Genomic DNA, 20,924 nt, shown 5'->3' on the forward strand with positions numbered 1-20,924 from the left:
GCTAATGTTTGCTTGCCTTTCTCGGATTCACGCCCCTACAAAACTTACACTTTGGGGTTATTGTAGCTGCTGCTCAGACTCAACCGTGTCAAGAGATCACTTTGGGCTCCGGGGACTTTGGCCATTTTTCATTATTTTTGACAACTAAACATTTAACCAGTCAATGAAAAACAATAACTGATAGATTAGTCGACGAGGAAACTAATCATTAGCTGCAGTCCTAGCGGGTTTCCGGACCCCAGACCATCCATAGGCTGCTTACAGCAGCGTACAAACACAGCACGGCCCCCCCGGCTCCAGACCGCATCCCCACACAAAAGGAACTGCCCTCCCTACCTGAGTGCTCCCGCGGTTGCCATGGCAACCGCGGGAGCAGACAATACGTCTCTGTAGCCGCCGGAGTACACTGAGGTAGGCTTTTTGAGTCTCGCTCTCGCTCATTCACCGAAAGCAAGAAAGGTGCCCTTCATCGCAGCACTGGGATCAGATTTCGGATTCCCACACCCTCAGGCCTCAGAGGGACATAGCCGCTGTATTCGACCCATTATCAATTCCCTGGTTAGGACAGGGTGCTGTCTGGTCTGTGGACAGCCTGTGTGAGAGTGTGTGTGTGTGTGTGGGGGGGAGGGGGGGGGTCCTGTTGCGAAATGGGATACGCCCCCCCCCATTCACCAGAAGCACATTCCTTCTTCACACGAGGCCGGGAAAGCAGCAAAGTTCATAGGTCATATATATACACATTTCAAGGAACCGCTAAAGCTTTCCTGAGCATATTTCAGCGCCTTGACAACAAACAAGTCGCACAACAGGATGAGTTACTACCACGTTATTCTATCTAGGACAGGGACCCACCCTCACCTTTCTGCCTAACTTCAGTAAATTAGCTAACAAACATGTTGCTCACATTCGCCTCAAATGTTAAGGGCTGATAAAGATCCCACCCCAATTCAGCAATCTGAATTAGTCAATCTCCGTGTCAAGTGACTGACACAAAAACGAGGTGAGGGTGGAGACGGGGAGTGTGTGTGTGTGTGTCGGGGGAGGGGGGTGGGGGTGACACCGTGGGAAACAAAGAAAAAGAAGAAAAGGTTGCGCTTGGTTAATCTGATTACCCTGATCACCGTGTGCCCCAGCCAGAAACGCTAACCCAATACCCTACATTTAAAACGCACGCAACAATCCACAAACGCCGAAGAAAATCCCACTCATTCTGAGCTACCTTGCCAGGTTTGTCATAACAGCGCACACACACAATACACACACACACACACACACAAAAACATACCTACATGCCCTTAAACTCTCATTTCAAGAGTTTTAGCCACTTCCTGAAACTGGAGCGTTCGTGATCAAAGCAAACCAATAAGACCGATGGTTGAAGGTGAGCCAGAGTAACTAAGCCTACTGAACTGGACAGGGGACTCGAATGTGGGCCAGGAGTGAAAAGGCTTTGGCTGTATCCACGTCAGTGACTGGGACTTCTCTCTAACCCCTTGTAATTTTTTACGTCTGTGTGTGTTCCTGTGTGTGTGTGTGTGTAACGATCATGTGCCAGTTAGGCGGTGAGGCGGGAGCTTTCATTAGCGTAAGCAGCTTTTGATTTTCTCTGGCTCCGCTAAGCTTTTAACAGACCGACCAAGCAGAGACTCACAGTGCCTCACAGACCGAGCCCTTCAGACCGGCGGTTCTCAAACTGTGGTCCTGTATCTCCCTAATGGTTTTCCTTGGTGGGGTCACAGGTAAGTCCCCCTGCAAATCCAGAAAGGTTCGGGTATAACAACTCACTAGAGATTACTCTAAGACCGGAATGTAAAAGTTTCTCCCGCCGACACATCTCCGTGAGTGGATCACAAACAATTATACAGTTCATCAATAAATCAACAAAAACTTTTCTATAGGGGTCAATTAAGACAGAAGCTTAGGAAATGGGTTTCAGTGTTTCCCAACCCAGTCCTCAAGGAACCCCTATCATGCAGATTTTCCTTGTAACCCTGCATAGGTAGCTCTGCTTGTACTTACTCAACCAATCATCTCATAGCACTTAATTATGCAAGGTGTGCAAACTCTGCCATCATTCATTGCTGATTGGTTGAATAACTACAAACGGGTACCTATTCAGGGTTGCAAAGAAAATCTGCAGGACAGGGGATCCTTGAGGACTAGGTTAGGAAACATTGCTGTAGATGAACGTGTTCATGGCTTGATTTACACTGCAGGCCATAATACTTGATTCTGATTCTTTGCAAATTTTCGAAGCAGAGGTCAACTGCAATTTGTGCCCTTAGGTTTAACTTGAATACAGACATCTCCCCCAAAGGGACAGTTAGTTAGTTAGTTAGTTAGCTAGTTAGTTTAGAGTCCCTGGGGGGGGGATTCTTTTCCACAGCACTGTACATCACAGGGGGAGTCAACATTATACTTTATATACTTTAGACACATCACACAACAATAACAGACATGACGTACAACACAACAGTGCACAATAGTGGCACGCAAATCATGAAAACACGACACGTACTTCCTTGAACCTAAACGAATTCAGTGTCTTTCCACTGACTCCCATTTCTTTGCAATGTTACTTCCTCCATAACCTTTCTCCCATTAGTACTAGAGCCACAAGATATGGACAAAAATTCATAATTCGGTAATTTCGCAATATTATTATTGCAATTTATGTTGCACAATGATAACACATTCAAGCTAATACTTAAAATTTCTGTTAAGCAAGACTAAAGGAACTTACTGGACTAAATAAATCAGTCGCACTGAAAAAAATTTAAATTGACATCTTACTTTCTTCATAAGATCTTTGTCACACATTCAGCGTGTATATCTTTGATGAAGATGCTGATATGAATAACCAGACTCCTGTGATGTTGCAAATATTGCCTTGCACAGTACCCGTGTGTTTGATGTTGCCAAACAAATGAGGTTTGGGTTTTTTTTTCCAGCAAAGTGACACCCAAAAAGTGCAGCTGAGGACAGCTGCACTCACTTTCAGTCATAAACAAGACAGCAAGCTAATTCCCAGTGCTTGCTAATCATCATCCGGATGATGAGGAAGGTCTACGTAGACACTATGCTTAGACTGGACTGCTTGGCCCTCTGATAGTTCATATATTGCCGGGGCCATGTCTAGCCTACTTCTGGCTCAAGCGATCAAATCAATTATTTACCAGCTGGTTGTTTGGCCCGTTATCATATTTAGGATTAAACACATGAATTTTATCCAGTATCTATGTGTACTATCCTTGACAGCCAACATGGAAATGTGTGTTGCCATTGTCTCGCAAACTTCCCCTTTCCACCCAAATACTGTCTGGTTTTCATCCAAATGCCTGGCTGTTTTTCACCCGCGATTCATATAAAAATTTCTCACTGGGTTCCTCTTTGGTTTTTGTCTACATCAAATCACACATTATAATCCATCTAGTTCTGAATACAACTACCACCGACTTGTTAAAAGGAAGCCTTTGGCAGGTCAAACTGTGACTATCAGCTCCACACACAGGTATGTGCAAGTGAACTGCAGTCAGTAGAGCACACCTCACAAAACTTCTGTCCATATGTGATGTCAAACAACAGTATTGTAACGTGCATGGATAAGTAGACACGCTGGCCGCTGGCTGGCGGGTCCGACCCTTTAGTCGAGCGGTTAGCGATGTCTCCTGCGGTGCGGGCGATACGGGTTCGCTTCCCGGCCGCGGCAGTTCCTGTGGTTGCGTTGTCCCCCGAATTCGCTACATTGGTGTCAGAAGTGGGATGGAGCGACCGTAAGGCCATCGGAAGCGTATGCGCCCTGAGGCGTGAAGGAGCTGATATGCTTGTTCCTCTGCTTGGTTTTCAAACCAACCAGTGTGGAGAACCCAACTTCACAGTTGTAGGTGGTTGAAAACGGCATTAACACTTGCAAAGCAGACTCGGCTAGCTCAGGATGTTCAGGTTGGACGAGAACCCAGAAGTCTGTCAAGCATTTTTCTCTGAACGCCATTCTCAGTGTTCCATCTGATGCAATGTCCACAAGACTATCCACCTTCCGTGCTGATAGTTTGGAACTGACGCGCTCAATGTGAGGTTGGTCTCCATATGGATTTCTGATCCATTCAAGGTCCACATCCAATTCTGGAAAGTATCTTCCCAATTGCGTGTGAATGCCTTGCAAATGTTCCTTGAAGGCTGCAAGTGTGTTGCTATCCAGAACCTCTTCAGCTTCGAGGACACAATCGGCTAGAGTTGGGAAACAGTCAAACTCCTGGCGATCAAGACGCGCGCACCACAGATCCATTTTGATGCGAGTGGCTTTAACTTTGTCCTGCACTGTAAAAACCATGACCGCTTTTCCTTGCAGTGCTAAATTCAGGTTATTAAGCATGCTGAACACATCAGCAAGAAAGGCTAGTTTTGCCATTCTGCCATAAAGTTCATCAGTTTGATGCAAAAACAGCTTGACTTCATCGCGCAGTTCAAAGAGGCGGGTGAGAACTTTACCACGCGATAGCCAGCGAGCTTCTGTGTGGAAAAGAAGTCTTGTGTGCTCACTCCCCATTTCTTCAGACAGAACTTTAAAAAAACGTGAGTTCAGTGCCTTGCTTTTAATTAAGTTGACAATTTTTACGGCCTCGTCCAAAACCTGTTTAAGACAGGGTGGCATTTTTTTTACTGCCAATTGCTCTCTGTGGATACAGCAGTGTGTCGATGCGGCAGAGGGAGCAACAGCGCATCCACGCGTAACCAGGCCCTTGTGTTTGGCTGTCATCGCCGTGGCACCGTCAGTGCACATGCCAGCACACCTCTTCCAATCAATGTTATTCTGCACAATGAAGTTATTTAGGGACTCAAATATCGCCTCTCCTGTGGTGTTGGTTGGTAGGAATTGACAGAAAAGAAAATCATCGTGAACAGCACCCGAATGTATGTACCGCACAAAGCAGAGGAGAATAGCCTCGTTACCGATGTCCGTGGACTCGTCCAGTTGGACAGAGAAAAGACTCTTGACGCAGACGTGTCACCAGCTGATCTTGGACATTTGCAGCCATGGATGTTATTCGCCGCTTGACTGTATCATTGGACAGAGGTACTTTGTAAAGTTCCTCACTCGCTTTCTCCCCTGGCATTATGTTGGCCATAACCTTTGCAGCTGGCTTAACCAAGGTCTCGCCGATTGAGTGAGGTTTGCCAGCTTTCGCATGAGTAGGGAGACCTTGTATGAGGCTTCGGTAGCTTTCGTGTTTTCCCCTGGCATAAAAAACTGTGTGGCTTCCTTTCTCGTGTGTCGCTCAAGCTCTTCACGTTTTCTCTCAAAAAATTGCACAGGTTTCGAGGTGTATTCCTTGTGTTTTGACTCGAAGTGACGCTTGAGTTTGGCAGGTTTCATTGCTTCATTAGCTAATATGTCATAGCACACAACACAATGAGGTTTTGGATCCTCAGCATCTCCAGGCCAGAAAAATCCAAATTGAATGTAATCGCTACTGTATTTACGTTTCACTTTTGCAGTCGCTTTTTCAGAGTGTTGTGCTAACTAGCTCCTGCTGCAAACTGTTAGCACTATGGGACTCCATGCTAACACTGACGCGCTCAATGTGAGAAGGAAGTCTTTGCACCTTGTTGCTTACATTGTTCGTCGTTTCTCCGGATTTTCTCTTCAGCCACCGATCCATGATGTTTGTATTTTGAACGGTTCACTTCACTCTTTGTTAGATTCTACTTAATTTTCACAATAGTCAGGAGGTCTTTGATATGAAAATCCTGTTATTGGAATGGAAGCTAACTAGGTAACCTAGGTAACACAGGCTAACTGAAGAGACATGACTCAAAACGCAGGTTTGCATTAGACAAATTGAACAAAATTCTTAGGCTTATTTAGGCTACATGTTGATTCACTTTTAATTTAGAAAACATTTAGAAAACAGCTGTACTCGTAACTTTGCATTGGAACGCAGATGAAGGTGATTTGAGAAACACTATTTTTTTTGCAATCCTCCCGCGGACCACTTGGGGGCGCTCGCGGAGTGGTCCGCGGACCACACTTTGAGTATCACTGCTAAGATTATTCCTCAGAACTTGGAATAATTTTCCTCTTGTACTTCCTTCTGTATCTTGATTTTAAAAATTTCCAGTGAGCCCGTTTTCTAACGGAGAAATGCATAGAAACTTTTTCAAATTCAATATAAGATGACTATGTTACATCCACTGATGGACATCATCCAAGTATGCCGTTAGGATCTCCGCTGCCTTGATAGGTGACTTAGCTGGTGCATATATGACCGCGTCATCTGCATGAAGCTGGCAGCCGGCCTCAGGGCAATTTGTAGGCAGGTCATTTATAAACACACTGACAAGCAGCGGATCCAGGCTCGAACCTTAGGGAATATCCATTCTGTTCAAAAGGGAGGACTTTCCTCGGTCAACTTTCACACACTGCTCTCTGGTTTGAAGATATGACTCAAACCAATCAACCGTTTTAGAAAAACTGAACATAGACATCTTAGACAGCAGAATGCCATGGTTTCCCCCCCTTTCTCCCCATCCGGCCAATTACCCCACTCTTCCAAGCCGTCCTGGTCGCTACGCCATCCCTCTGCCGATCCGGGGAGGGCTGCAGACTACCACATGCCTCCTCCGATACATGTGGAGTCGCCAGCCGCTTCTTTTCACCTGACAGTGAGGAGTTTCACCAGCGGGGTAGCATGTGGGAGGATCACGCTATTCCCCTCAGTTCTCCCCGAACAGGCGCCCCGACCGACCAGAGGAGGCGCTAGTGCAGCGACCGGGACACATACCCACATCCGGCTTCCCACCCGCAGACACAGCCAATTGTGTCTGTAGGGATGCCCGACCCTGCCGGAGGTAACACGGGGAGTCAAACTGGCGATCCCAGTGTTGGTAGGCAATGGATTGGACGCCCAACAAATGACTTTTTAAGGTCAAGAAACACTGCCGCCACGACATTACCCCAATCCAAGGAAAGCTTTACATTTTCAAAGAAAAATGTGTAGTTTCTGTGGGATATTTTTGTCTAAAATCAAATTGCTGTGGATGAAGGAGTTGGTCCGTCTCTAGCTGGTCAACGAGATGTGCTGCCACAACCTTCAAGTACCTTTGAAAGGACATGAAGAATAGAAATAGGGTGATAGTTGCATATCAGATCATCATCCCTTGCTTATAAGACTCGTGTTATGACTGCCTTTTTCCAGTTATTAGGGAATTTGCTGATCCTAATTTATAAATTGATGCGATGACTCATGGGTCTTATCAATATTTACAAGAAATGTATTTCATGATTAAACAAATATCCACATTATAAATGTCTTGCCTTAGAATTCGATAACTTCTTAACTTGGGCAATTTTTGCTTCACTGACCTCCTGGATATGAAAGGAACCTGGTGATTCTTATAGCTACTGTATTATTAGTCATCGTTGGACAATCAAAATTTTGCGTCAATTCTTCTACTGATTGTATAACGTACGTGTTACCTATGCGCCATGGCGGCACTACCATTTGTTTTTAGTTCCTTAATCCCTTTCTGACTATATGATTTGTTGGTTAAATTGTTAAACGGTTTCCAAAGGGATACATAGCTGTGTAACCAACATGATGACATGTACCCTGTGACATATGTAAGTTCCACTAGTAGCCACTAGGAGGCACACGAGCTACAGAGTTTAAACCATAACAAACAACCGTCAACGACAGAGAAGAGAGAATGAATCTGACCAGAGAAAGACTGGAAGAGAAGAGAAATACGGATATTTTGAAATCCGGACAACTTTGACTATGGACACTTGAATTATTGATATTTGAACTGCAGGACATTTGAACTACGACATAAAGATCCCTCCCACCAAGCTTCCTTGGCGAGCCGCTAGCCAAAGCTAAAAGTAAGCAGCTTCCTGTGTCCCATGTAGTCACAGTCATTTACGTAGGATATCTTGATTTTATCCAAAGACAGACGGTCTCCTGTTGAAGGAAGAAGGAAGACTCTTGTCTCTTGTACGCTGCTGGAATCCTGGCGAGCTAAGAGTTTAAAATCTTAAAATCTAAAGACTGACAATTGCCGACTGGTTGCTAAGCTAAGCTAAGCTAACCCAGCTAAAACGTATATCTGTGATCCTTAGCAGTTTCCCATACGATTCAGGGCTTTAAAACCAGTCAGGACACCCGATCCATAGGGTTTATTTGATGTAGGAATGTTAGACGTTTTAATATAATAATATGCTTGTTGTTAAAAAAAAAACTGTAAGCTCCGGTTGCCACTAGCCACCGAGTCACCTCGGGCTACATGGCATCCATGTTGCTAGCGCCGTCTGACCGTCATGCTGCCTGGCTGCGATGACGTTGTTTTAACTGTTCTGACAGCAATAGGCTGTTGTCATTCAGCCGCATATTAGTTATATGTAGGAAATGAATTGACTCTAGATTTGGCTATTTTTATTTTGTTTGCAATTGTTTGATAGAGATTGCAATTAATAAGGAATCTGTACAATTTTGTGCAGACTGGTTTTTTTTAGTACCCCGAACAACCCCCCCCCTTGCTACACCTTTTGGAACCCTTGGATACCCCCTTTGGATTGTCCCCATCGTCACCCTGGATTTGGATTCATCATCATCGCCCTCTACATTAACTTGCCCCTGTGATTGTGGTAGGATCTGGACACATTGCACCTTGCACAAATTGGAAGACTGAATCATTCCCCCTTTTCTTTTCTTTATTATTTTCTTTGAGTGCACTCATACTTTATTTTGGATTATTTTGTTTAATTTGTTAGTGTAGAATATGGCTGCATAAGTAATATATTAGAAGGGTATAAAATAGAATATAGATATAGACAATAAATAGATTAGGAAGAACTTTTAAAAAAAAAAATATATATATATATATAACACATCTCATTTAGTATTGATATTGAAATAACTTGACTTTGAACTGTTGAAATAAATTGTTTTTATTGTAAACTATACCCACGAATGTGTGTGTTGTCTTTGGGGTGAGTACTAGAATCTGGTCTAGAAAAAACCCTAAACCAATCTCCACTGAACTTAGACATTAGACTGTAAACTGTCCCTACGCAAGCATAGGCCCATTCCCCTGTCGTGCAGGTTACAGTTGTGTAATTCCAGGACTACTTTATTCCTTAGACTTTTGTATATCAGATGACCAGTATTGAGTTTACAAGTTGATGTTTTCAAAGGCAGATCTCGTTTTTTCACAAGTTAACGTATTTCATTATTTAACCATGTTAAAGTTGCCTTCTGTTTACAATTCATGTTTTTGGTATATTTTGCGGTTACTTTCACTTAAGCAGTACTCATGGAGTTACAACACACTTCCAAGTCATCTATTTCTATAAGCTGATCCTAATTAATATTCCCAAGGTCACGGTCAAATTGCACAATTTTGGACTTGGGGATGACCATCTTTACCCGGTCAGGGTTGCTGCTATACATATAAGGGATGGGAATCACCAGGGACTGCACAATACAATATTATGATATAAAATGCAACTTGATTGATTGATAGATATCACACCTAGGTGCTGATTTGATTTGTATTGCAAACCTGTTAGGTATCGTGATTCAATATACACTCACCGGCCACTTTATTAGGCACACCTGTCCAACTGCTCGTCAACGCAAATTCCTAATCAGCCAATCACATGGCAGCAACTCAATGCATTTAGGCATGTAGACATGGTCAAGACGATCTGCTGCAGTTCAAACCGAGCATCAGAATGGGGAAGAAAGGTGATTTAAGTGACTTTGAACGTGGCATGGTTGTTGGTGCCAGACGGGCTGGTCTGAGTATTTCAGAAACTGCTGATCTACTGGGATTTTCACACACAACCATCTCTAGGGTTTACAGAGAATGGTCTGAAAAAGAGAAAATATCCAGTGAGCGGCAGTTCTGTGGGCGAAAATGCCTTGTTGATGCCAGAGGTCAGAGGAGAATGGCCAGACTGGTTCGAGCTGATAGAAAGGCAACAGTAACTCAAATAACCACTCATTACAACCGAGGTATGCAAAGAGCATCTCTGAACGCACAACACGTCGAACCTTGAGGCAGATGGGTTACAGCAGCAGAAGACCACACCGGGTGCCACTCCTGTCAGCTAAGAACAGGAAACTGAGGCTACAATTCGCACAGGCTCACCAAAATTGGACAATAGAAGATTGGAAAAACGTTGCCTGGTCTGATGAGTCTTGATTTCTGCTGCGACATTCGGATGGTAGGGTCAGAATTTGGCGTCAACAACATGAAAGCATGGATCCATCCTGCCTTGTATCAACGGTTCAGGCTGCTGGTGGTGGTGTAATGGTGTGGGGATATTTTCTTGGCACACTTTGGGCCCCTTAGTACCAATTGAGCATCGTGTCAACGCCACAGCCTACCTGAGTATTGTTGCTGAACATGTCCATCCCTTTATGACCACAGTGTTCCCATCTTCTGATGGCTACTTCCAGCAGGATAACGCGCCATGTCATAAAGCTCGAATCATCTCAGACTGGTTTCTTGAACATGACAATGAGTTCACTGTACTCAAATGGCCTCCACAGTCACCAGATCTCAATCCAATAGAGCACCTTTGGGATGTGGTGGACCGGGAAATTCGCATCATGGATGTGCAGCCGACAAATCTGCAGCAACTGCGTGATGCTATCATGTCAATATGGACCAAACTCTCTGAGGAATGTTTCCAGTACCTTGTTGAATCTATGCCACGAAGGATTAAGGCAGTTCTGAAGGCAAAGGGGGATCCAACCCGGTACTAGCAAGGTGTACCTAATAAAGTGGCCAGTGAGTGTATATCCCGATTTGATATTACATTTTGTTCCGATTTTTTTTGGTTGCAATTTTAAAAACCTGAAGCATGTAAACATGTTGAGTCATACCTCTTAACCTCTATAATTTTTTGCTTTTTTTTTTACTTCATTATTATTCAACAGCTGCAGAACTGAACTGAACATGAGTAATTAAATGTAACCTACTCTTTAGGACATTATTTTCACCCCTCAAAAACCAAGGGCAGCATTTAAACAATACAAAATAACTTCAAATACAGAAGTATGAAATTTAACTAAATTAGAAGCAAACAAAAAAAGCTTAATTTGCTTATTAATAAAAAAATATATATTTTGGAGTCAGTGTGGCAATCGCCGCACAAAAGAATGCGATACATAACCGAATCGACACCCACACCCCCATCTCTAATTTAGATTTAGCACAAAAAGTAAGGTTATGTTTGGTAGATTATTATTTTATTTCTTTTATTTATTTCTAGTTTTTCCCCTTATCCCACCAGATTAACCCAATGGCATATGACCTACTGCTGTCACATTATATTCGAATATCGAATTTAATTTCGAATTTGCATAAAAACACGAGATTCGAACATAAATGGGGAAATTCGAATTCAATAAATAAATAATAAATACAATTAATCAATGTCAAAAATGCCGAAAGTAGGCTATGGCTGCAGCCAGAAACATGGAGGAATTTGGTGCTGCCGACAACGAGCCCGATGATCGTCACTCCAGAGAATCTTAGGAGCACGATTTGGAAACACTTTGGTTTTTGGACTGTAGATGGAAAGACTGAAAACAAGGACAAGGTAATATGCAAACTATGTGAGCGTGAACTAGCATACCATAGTTCCACAACCAACCTACATGCAGTTCCATCATCCAGCCGAATACAAAGAACTGCAGGACCCTGCTGGTGCGTCTGCTGCTGCTAAACAACCCAGGCTGACAACGTTTTTCTCACCTTCGGCTTGTCGAATTACTCCCCTGGCTCACGTTTCCACAGGAAGGAGATAGTCGTTACACCAGCTTCCTTCAAACTCGTGTCGGCTGCTCTCGCTATTTTCCACGCTGAAACCTTGCATGGACTGCATCACCTTCAAGCCGCGAAGGAGGCGTAGGGAGAAGGCTTTCGGTTGCTTGGCTGCAGGCGCCCGGGTGGGCCAGAGGGGTCGCTGGTACATTATTTCTTTGTTGTAACAATGCTTCTAGGCAATAAATCTTATACCGTCGGAAAGCCTGTTTATTTCCCTTTTAAATGGGGCCACATTTGTAAGGAACATGCATTTGTGGGATGAGCAGCAGAGCTGAGGATGTGGGTTGCGCCCATGAAAAATTTGCCACATCTTCTCTGCCAATGCCAAACAGCTTATTTTGCTGCTACTATTGACTCTTGTTTTTTGAGCTTCTGGTACCCCAGGTGCTGACAATCAGGTGCCTGATATAAGATTTATTGCCAAGAAACATTGTTACAACAAAGAAATAATCTACCAATCACAGATTTCCTTACTTTTTGTGCTAAATTTATATACAGTGCATCTGGAAAGTTTTCACACCCCTTCATTTTCCCCACATTTTGTTATGTTACAGCCTTATTCCAAAATGGATTAAATTCTTTTTTTTCTCATCAATCTACACACAATACCCCGTAATGACAAAGTGAAAAAGGTTTTGTAGAAATTTTTGCAAATTTATTAAAAATAAATAACTGAAATATTGCATGTACATAAGTATTCACACCCTTTGCTATGACACTCAAAATTGAGCTCAGGTTCATCCTGTTTCCACTGATCATCTTTGAGATGTTTCTACATCTTGATTGGAGTCCACCTCTAGTAAATTCAATTGATTGGACATGATTTGGAAAGGCACACACCTGTCTATATAAGGTCCCACTGTTGACAGTGCATGTCAGAGCAGAAACCAAGCCATGAAGTCAAAGGAATTGTCTGTGGACCTCCGAGACAAGATTGTATCGAGGCACAGATCTGGGGGAACGGTACAAAATTTTTTCTACAGCTTTGAAGGTCCAGAAGAGCACAGTGGTCTCCATCATTCGTAAATGGAAGAAGTTTGGATCCACCAGGACTCTTTCTAGAGCTGGCCGCCCAGCCAAACTGAGCAATCGGGGGAGAAGGGCCTTGGTCAGGGAGGTGACCAAGAACCCAATGGTCACTCTGACAGAGCTCCAGCTTTCCTCTGTGGAGATGGGAGAACCTTCAAGGACAACCATCTCTGCAGCACTCCACCAATCAGGCCTTTATGGTAGAGTGGCCAGACGGAAGCCTCTGCTCAGTAAAAGGCACATGACAGCCCACTTGGAGTTTGCCAGAAAGCACCTAAAGGACTCTCACACCATGAGAAACAAGATTCTCTGGTCTGATGAAACCAAGATTGAACTCTTTGGCCTGAATGCCAAAGGTCACGTCTGGAGGAAACCAGGCACCTCTCATCACCTTGCTAATACCATCCCTACAGTGAAGCATGGTGGTGGCAGCATCATGCTGTGGGGATGTTCTTCAGCGGCAGGAACTGGGAGACTAGTCAGGATCGAGGGAAAGATGAATGGAGCAAAGTACAGAGAGATCCTTGATGAAAACCTGCTCCAGAGTGCTCAGGACCTCAAACTGGGGTGAAGGTTTACCTTTCAACACGACAACGACCCTAAGCACACAGCCAAGACAACGAAGGAGTGGCTTCGGGACAAGTCTGTGAATGTCCTTGAGTGGCCCAGCCAGAGCCCAGACTTGAATCCCATTGAACATCTCTGGAAAGACCTGAAAATAGCTGTGCAGCGACGCTCCCCATCTAACCTTACAGAGCTCGAGAGGAACTGCAGAGAAGAATGGGAGAAATACCCCAAATATAGGTGTGCCAAGCTTGTAGCTTCATACCCAAGAAGACTTGAGGCTGTAATTGCTGCCAAGCGTGCCTCAACAAAGTACTGAGTAAAGGGTGTGAATACTTATGTACATGCAATATTTCGGTTTTTTATTTTTAATAAATTTGCAAAAATTTCTACAAAAACCTTTTCGCTTTCTCATTATGGCGTATTGTATGTAGATTGATGAGAAAAAAAGGAATTTAATCCATTTTGGAATAAGGCTGTAATATAACAAAATGTGGGGAAAATTAAAGGGTGTGAATACTTTCCGGATGCACTGTATATACACACACACAATATGTACAAAAGTATTGGGACACCTGGCCATTAGACCTACTGGAGCTTTTATGACATCCCATTCTAAATTCATAGGCATTAGTATGGAGTTGGTCCCCTGTTTGCAGCTATAATAGCTTCCACTCTTCTGGGAAGGCTTTCCACAAGATTTTGGAGTGTGTCTGTGGGAATTTTTTCCCATTCATCCAGAAGAGCATTTGTGAGGTCAGGCACTGATGTTGGATGAGTAGACCTGGCCCACAATCTCCGTTCTAGTTCATCCCAAAGGTGTTCATTCGATGGGGTTGAGGTCAGGGCTCTGTGCGGGCAAGTCAAGCTCTTCCACACCAAACTCACCCAACCATGTCTTAATGGACCTTGCTTTGTGCACTGAGGCACAATCATGCTAGAACAGAAAAGGGCCCTCCCCAAACTGTTCCCACAAAGTTGGAAGCATAGAATTGTCCAAAATGCCTTGGTATCCTGAAGCATTAAGATTTCCCTTCAATGGATCCAAGGGGCTTAGCCCAACCCCTGAAAGACAACCCCATACCATTATCCCCTCCTCCATGACACCTTACAGTTGGCCTGATGCAGTCAGACAGGTAACGTTCTCCTGGCATCCGCCAAACCCAGACTCGTCCATCAGACTGCCAGACAGAGAAGCGTGATTCGTCACTCCACAGAACACGTTTCCACTGCTCCAGAGTCTAGTGGCAGCGTGCTTTACACCACTCCAGAGGAAGTTTGGAACTCTGCAGTTAAGAGTCAACAGAGCACTGGCGACTTTTGCGCACTATGCGCCTCAGCACTTGTTGACCCTGTTGTGTGACTTGACGTGGTCTGCCACTTTGTGGCTGAGTTGCTGTTGTTCCTAAACACTTCCACTTTTCAATAACACTACTAACAGCTGACCATGGAATATCTAGCAGGGAAGACATTTCACGAACTGACTTATTGCAAAGGTGGCATCCTATGACAGTACCACGCTTGAATTCACTGAGCTCTTCAGAACGACCCATTCTTTCACAAATGTTTGTAATGCAGGCTGCATGGCTAGCTGCTTGATGTTATACACCTGTGGCAATGGGTCTGAATGAAACACCTGAATTCAATGATTAAGAGGTGTGTCCCAATACTTACATATATATCTAACAGCTGATGATTGCTTATGGCATGAAACAGGCTTGTACTGTCTCAAAGAATTTACTTGACTCACTGTATTATATATATATATAACTTTGCTAAAAGAAACACTCAATGGTAGGGGAAATGCTCAACAAATGAGTTAAATAATCCATTGAGTCAAGTAAATTCTTTGAGACAGTACAAGCTGATGATTGTTTATGGAATGATGATGTTCCTGTATTGCCATGTAACGAAGCTGGTGGTATTTGTTCATCGTCAACATAGTGGCTATAGCCAGGTGCATTTTTTTTTCAATAAAATCATGTTGCTGGAATGGAAATAATGCGTTTAATTTTTTTATTCAGTGTGCATAGGCTGTTAATTGTCTGGGGTCTATGTTAGCAGCAAACCTCAAGCAGAAAGACATTAAACAGGACAATGCTGTTGACAGAATTTTGTACCCAGGGCCCTGTGATGGCCTGGCAGCCTGTCCAGGGTGTCTCCCTGCCTGGCCTGCCGCCCAATGACTGCTGGAATAGGCTCCAGTATCCCCGCGACCCTGAGAGCAGGATAAGCGGTTCAGATAATGGATGGATGGACAGATGGATTAAAACCTATACTTCAACATTTGTTTATTTATCGCGAGTCATATCGTCATTGCAACATTCAACAACGTTATTGCATATCACGTTTTCGAAATACCGTGCAGCCCTAGACTTGGGGCCGATATTCAGTTACAGTAAATGTAAACATTTTGTGCCAAAACTTACAGCAACATAAACCCTAACACAAGGCTGCCTTTAAATGAACATATGTTTGATTGAATTTTGTGTAACACAGAAAATATTTGAAAAAATAAAATGTATGGTGTTCAAGGCACTAGATAATCTGAGTGGAATTCTTTTTTAATTAAAACTAAATAACTTCCAAAACATGAAAATTGAATGACTTAAACAGCATGGACAGCAGGAAGTAAACTTTGATCAAACTGAATAATTATAATGTTAAAATAATTCCACATGAATTGGTTAAAGTGCTCCCAGCAGGCTTTGACTGAACTGAATGGGAAAATTTACATTAGTGTCATTACGTTCCTTTTCTCTTACCTTTACAGTGATCGTTCGGGTTTTTTGAAGTGGGGTTGCATGAGGTACTTATCAATAGTCAGTGTATTACCCGCAGCAGATGGGAGTCTGTGCACTCCCAGCTTGGAGATTCAGCAGGAATAGCCAGCACGGAAGTTGAGGAATGGGACATGGACACAACCATCCCATGTGGAACTACACTATATGTACAAAAGTATTGGGACATCTGGCCATTACACCTACTGGAGCTTTTATGGCATCCCATAGGCATTAATATTGAGTTGTCCCCCCTTTGCAGCTATAACAGCTTCCACTCTTCTGGGAAGGCTTTCCACAAGATTTTGGAGTGTCTGTGGGAATTTCTGCCCATTCATCCAGAAGAGCATTTGTGAGGTCAGGCACTGATGTTGGACGAGAAGACCTGGCCCACAATCTCCGTTCTAGTTCATCACAAAGGTGTTCGATGGGCTTTAGGTCAGGGCTCTGTGCTGGCCAGTCAAGTTCTTCCACACCAAACTCACCCAACCATGTCTTAATTGACCTTGCTTTGTGCACTGAGGCACAGTCATGCTGAAACAGAAAAGGGCCCTCTCCAAACTTCCCACAAAGTTGGAAGCATAGAAATGTCCAAAATGTCTTGGTATGCTGAAGCATTAAGATTTCCCTTCAATGAAACTAAGGGTTCTAAACCCAACCCCTGAAAAACAACCCCATACCATTATCCCTCCTCCGCCAAACTTTACAGTTGGCACAATGCAGTCAGGCAGTTTACGTTCTCCTGGCATCCACCAAACCCAGACTTGTCCATCAGACTGCCAGACAGAGAAGCGTGATTCGTCACTCCACAGAACATGTTTCCACTGCTCCAGAGTCTAGTGGCAGTGTGCTTTACACCACTCCATCCGACGCTTGGCATTGTGCTTGGTGGCGTTATGCTACGTTCAGACCAAAGGCGGCGCGAATTTTTTGGGCGGCGCGAATGCATGCAAAGTCAATGGGAGGAGGCGAATGGGCGGAATAATTCGCGGCGAAATTACGGGCGGCGCGAATTGGGCGAATCGAGCGACGAACGCGCCTTCGCGGGAGTTCAAAAATGTCCAACTCGGGCGAATATTTCGCCAGGCGATAGCCAATCACCTTCAAGTAGGGTTAGAACCCGCCTTCATGTTGGGAAAGAAGACACGCCCCCTACCCAGAATTCTTTTCGGACGCCGTCCAAACGTAACTCCTGAACGAGCCGGTGAAATTCGCCGAGCTGGGCACGTCTCCGGTTTATGCTATGAACCCAAACAGAACGCTGACGCCGCGCAAGTTGATATAAAGCAGAGCCGCCGCAACTGATCTCTGTCGCTCATCCATGATGATCACAAGTAAACACAAACTGCTCGTGTGTGGTATTCGTTGTGTGCGGTCTAGCAAACTTGCTAGCAGCGTTGGTGTAACTAGAATGCTTGTTGTGACGTCAAACACAGCGCATTCGCGTTCTGTTCGAACACACCTGGCGGAGCTGGCAGCCAAACACGGGCGAACAAAACGGCGCGAACTCTCTCGCCGCCTTTGGTCTGAACGTAGCATCAGGTTTGCATGCAGCTACTCAGCCATGGAAACCCATTCCATGAAGCTCCCGGCACACAGTTTTTGTGCTGATGTTAATGCCAGAGGAAGTTTGGAACTCTGCAGATACTGAGTCAACAGAGCATTGGCGACTTTTACTCACTATGTGCCTCAGCACTCACTGACCCCGCTGTGTGACTTTATGTGGTCTGCCACTTCTTAAACACTTCCACTTTTCAATAATACCACTTACAGTTGACCGTGGAATATCTAGCAGGGAAGAAATTTCACAAACTGACTTTTTGCAAAGGTAGCATCCTATGACAGTACCACACTTGAATTCACTGAGCTCTTCAGAATCACCCATTCTTTCACAAAAGTTTGTAAATGCAGACTGCATGGCTAGCTGCTTGATTTTATACACCTGTGGCAATGGGTCTGAATGAAATACCTGAATTCAGTGATTAAGAGGTGTGTCCTAAGTCTTCTGTGCATATAGTGTACATTCTCTCAAACACAGAATGGCCATATTCCTTTGCGTAAGTGCACCTATGCAGTGCACATTATTACGCCGCACATCAGCAGAACCAAATGGATGTTATGCGGTTGAGAGAATGTAGTTATGGAGTTAATGTTATGGAGGCTGATATTTTGGGCTAATATTCAGTTGTAATAAATGTAAAAAATTGTGCCAAAATGTACAGCTACACAAAGCCCAAAACAAGGCTACCTTTAAATGAACATATATTTAATAGAAAATATTTGAAAAAGATAAAAATGAAGTGCATGACGTTCAAGGCACTATCTGACAACAATCTAACAATCTAATGTTTAGCAAAATTTGATTGCTGCATTTATTGGAGTGTCTAATAGATTTTACTCCTGATAATGCTGTAGTTGTGTTTTTGAACACACACCCTGACCGCTCATGCTTGCCGTTTTTCTAGAAGTCTCCCCTTTCTCCTCTTTTCACATCTCTCCCTCTTCATGTGATTGTTTCAAAACCTTTTTTTTCTGTATGTAAGAAAATAATAAACATTTTCAATATGCGATTAAAAAAAACGGCTGACCGATTGCCAATAACGATAATTTGAAAAATTACAAATATCTAAGCCGATCATCGGTCAGACCAATCTATAATCAGTCGATCCCTACTTAAAACTGTTTACTAAATCTGAACAAGCAGCAAAAAAAAAAACAAAAGCCAAATGCTAACTTCATAATGATATAAATCCGAGGAATCATAGCATTTATGAAACTGCAACCAACAAATGCTTGTTATTTTACTTGATTAAAATCTCCAACTATTAACTGACTACCAAAATTGTAACTGATTAATTTTGTGTTGATTGACTAATCATTTCAGCACTAGTCCATGGTTTATTAAAACCTCATAGGTTTTGTAAGATGAACCCTGAAGGCAATTAAAATATGGTATATGATTAGAAATGATCAATTATCCTGCCAAAGAAAAAGGATTTGATCATCTTGTGTTGCCAAATAAAATAAAAGCGCAACAGCGTATTAATTGCATGCAGCAGCATCACGTAAGGGTTATAGTCAACAGGGAGAGGATGAGCTCGTTCAAAGCCTCCCAAGTTGCTGCTTTTCACAACAGGGCATAACAGGCACAACATGTGCTCACTGCTGTGTAAACATCTCTTCAGAAAATGCCTTAAAAACAGTAACTTTCCTTCAGAGGTGTAAAAACCAGGTCCAGAAATTAAAAGTCCAAACCATGTATTTGCTCCACTCATGCACTACGCCAGCAGATTCTAGTCAACACCACTCCTCAACTAGGTAAGGAAAACTAGCTAATGAAATCAGCTGGTTTAGTAACATGGTTGGAGCAAATACACGGTTTGGACATTTACTTTCTGGACCTGGTTTTTCCACCTCTGCTCTCCTCAGCATCACCTTTGCGTTCCCTTTGGTGTAAACTTAAGTATGGACATGTGCTTCATCAACCAGGAAAGCAGAGATCTCTGAATGCTACCAACTTGAGCAGATATAAACTTGTATTTAAACGGCATACCATAAAAAGACAGATACATCCAGTATTGTTTTATCCATGAGAAATTAACTAAACATAAAATCAGTGGTCTGTTTGTCACACAGTTCTGCCTTCAAAATATGAATAGATGTTCATGTAACCTTTGTAGGCTAATAAGAATTCCTGCAACAGTCATCTTGGATTCATAAACTAACAATCTAATAATTCATCTCAAACAGAAATATTAATCCTTAGCTGTGACACCTTGCAAGGGTAACCGCAAAAGAAACTGCAGTTGTTGTTGTCCCAACAAATAATGACTTCCTTCTTTCATGTTCTATACGCTTGTATCTAACTCCATATTCTCAAAAGTCGTGTTCAAACTACCACAGCCACCTACTCCCACCCTCAAAGGCCCACAAAATGTACAGGCTGCTCCCAAGAAAATGAGACACGTTGCAACATGTTTAAATAAAGAATCACGTCTCCGTATTACCAATGATGGGGCTGTGCATCCTGAAGGCACATATCCCCCCCAGGTAGTAGTAATACTGAACCTTAACAAACATGGTTATCTTGATCAAGGTTTTCATTTGTTGGGTAAACATCGACTGGAGGTTAGGCAACAGTTTATGACAGCTGGGTATCTCATACTTACATGACGATTTCCGTTAAAGAGCTATTCGCTATCCGAGGTCCAGCAAAACAAAAGAAAGTTGGCGCTTGCTTAGTGTTGTGGGAGCATACAGATCAAGAGGAACGGGACTTGCACATTAAACCAAACGCTCCAATACACATTTACTCGACCAAACAGTCTTCACCACCACTTGGCTACGGGGTGCAGCCATTGGCGAGGGTAGGCCGTACCTTGAGCAATGCGCTGAAAGCGGTGAAAGTCAGGGGTCGATGCCCAGCGGGGCCACCCGTACTGTAACGCAGCTGGTTCCATGGTAAAGCTCTTGGTGACCTCAGACAAGAGATGCGGTGCAGCGACGAGGTCGTTTCACGCCAAACGCCTCCAACCTGCACTTACAAGGTGCGTGCGTACAAAGCAAAGCCGCGAGCTCTGCACAGACGAAGAGTAACACAACACGAGACAGAACCGGCTGAAACCTCGGATATATAAGAAAGTGAGCGGCTCAAATCCCCATTGTTCGCTGCCTTTCTGCTGCAAGCTTGGTGGCGTGAGTTTAACATACGCG

At 43.6% G+C, this 20,924-nt stretch overlaps 1 protein-coding gene across 2 annotated transcripts in view; it reads right to left on the reverse strand.

Moving 5' to 3' along the window:
* The window catches only part of LOC130129794 (cullin-1), a 56,558-nt gene that overhangs the window by 34,760 nt on the left and 874 nt on the right, over positions 1 to 20,924 (reverse strand). The window lies entirely within an intron of this gene.

Source organism: Lampris incognitus, chromosome 19 (assembly GCF_029633865.1).
Source record: "Lampris incognitus isolate fLamInc1 chromosome 19, fLamInc1.hap2, whole genome shotgun sequence".
In the NCBI taxonomy this organism is placed as follows: domain Eukaryota; kingdom Metazoa; phylum Chordata; class Actinopteri; order Lampriformes; family Lampridae; genus Lampris; species Lampris incognitus.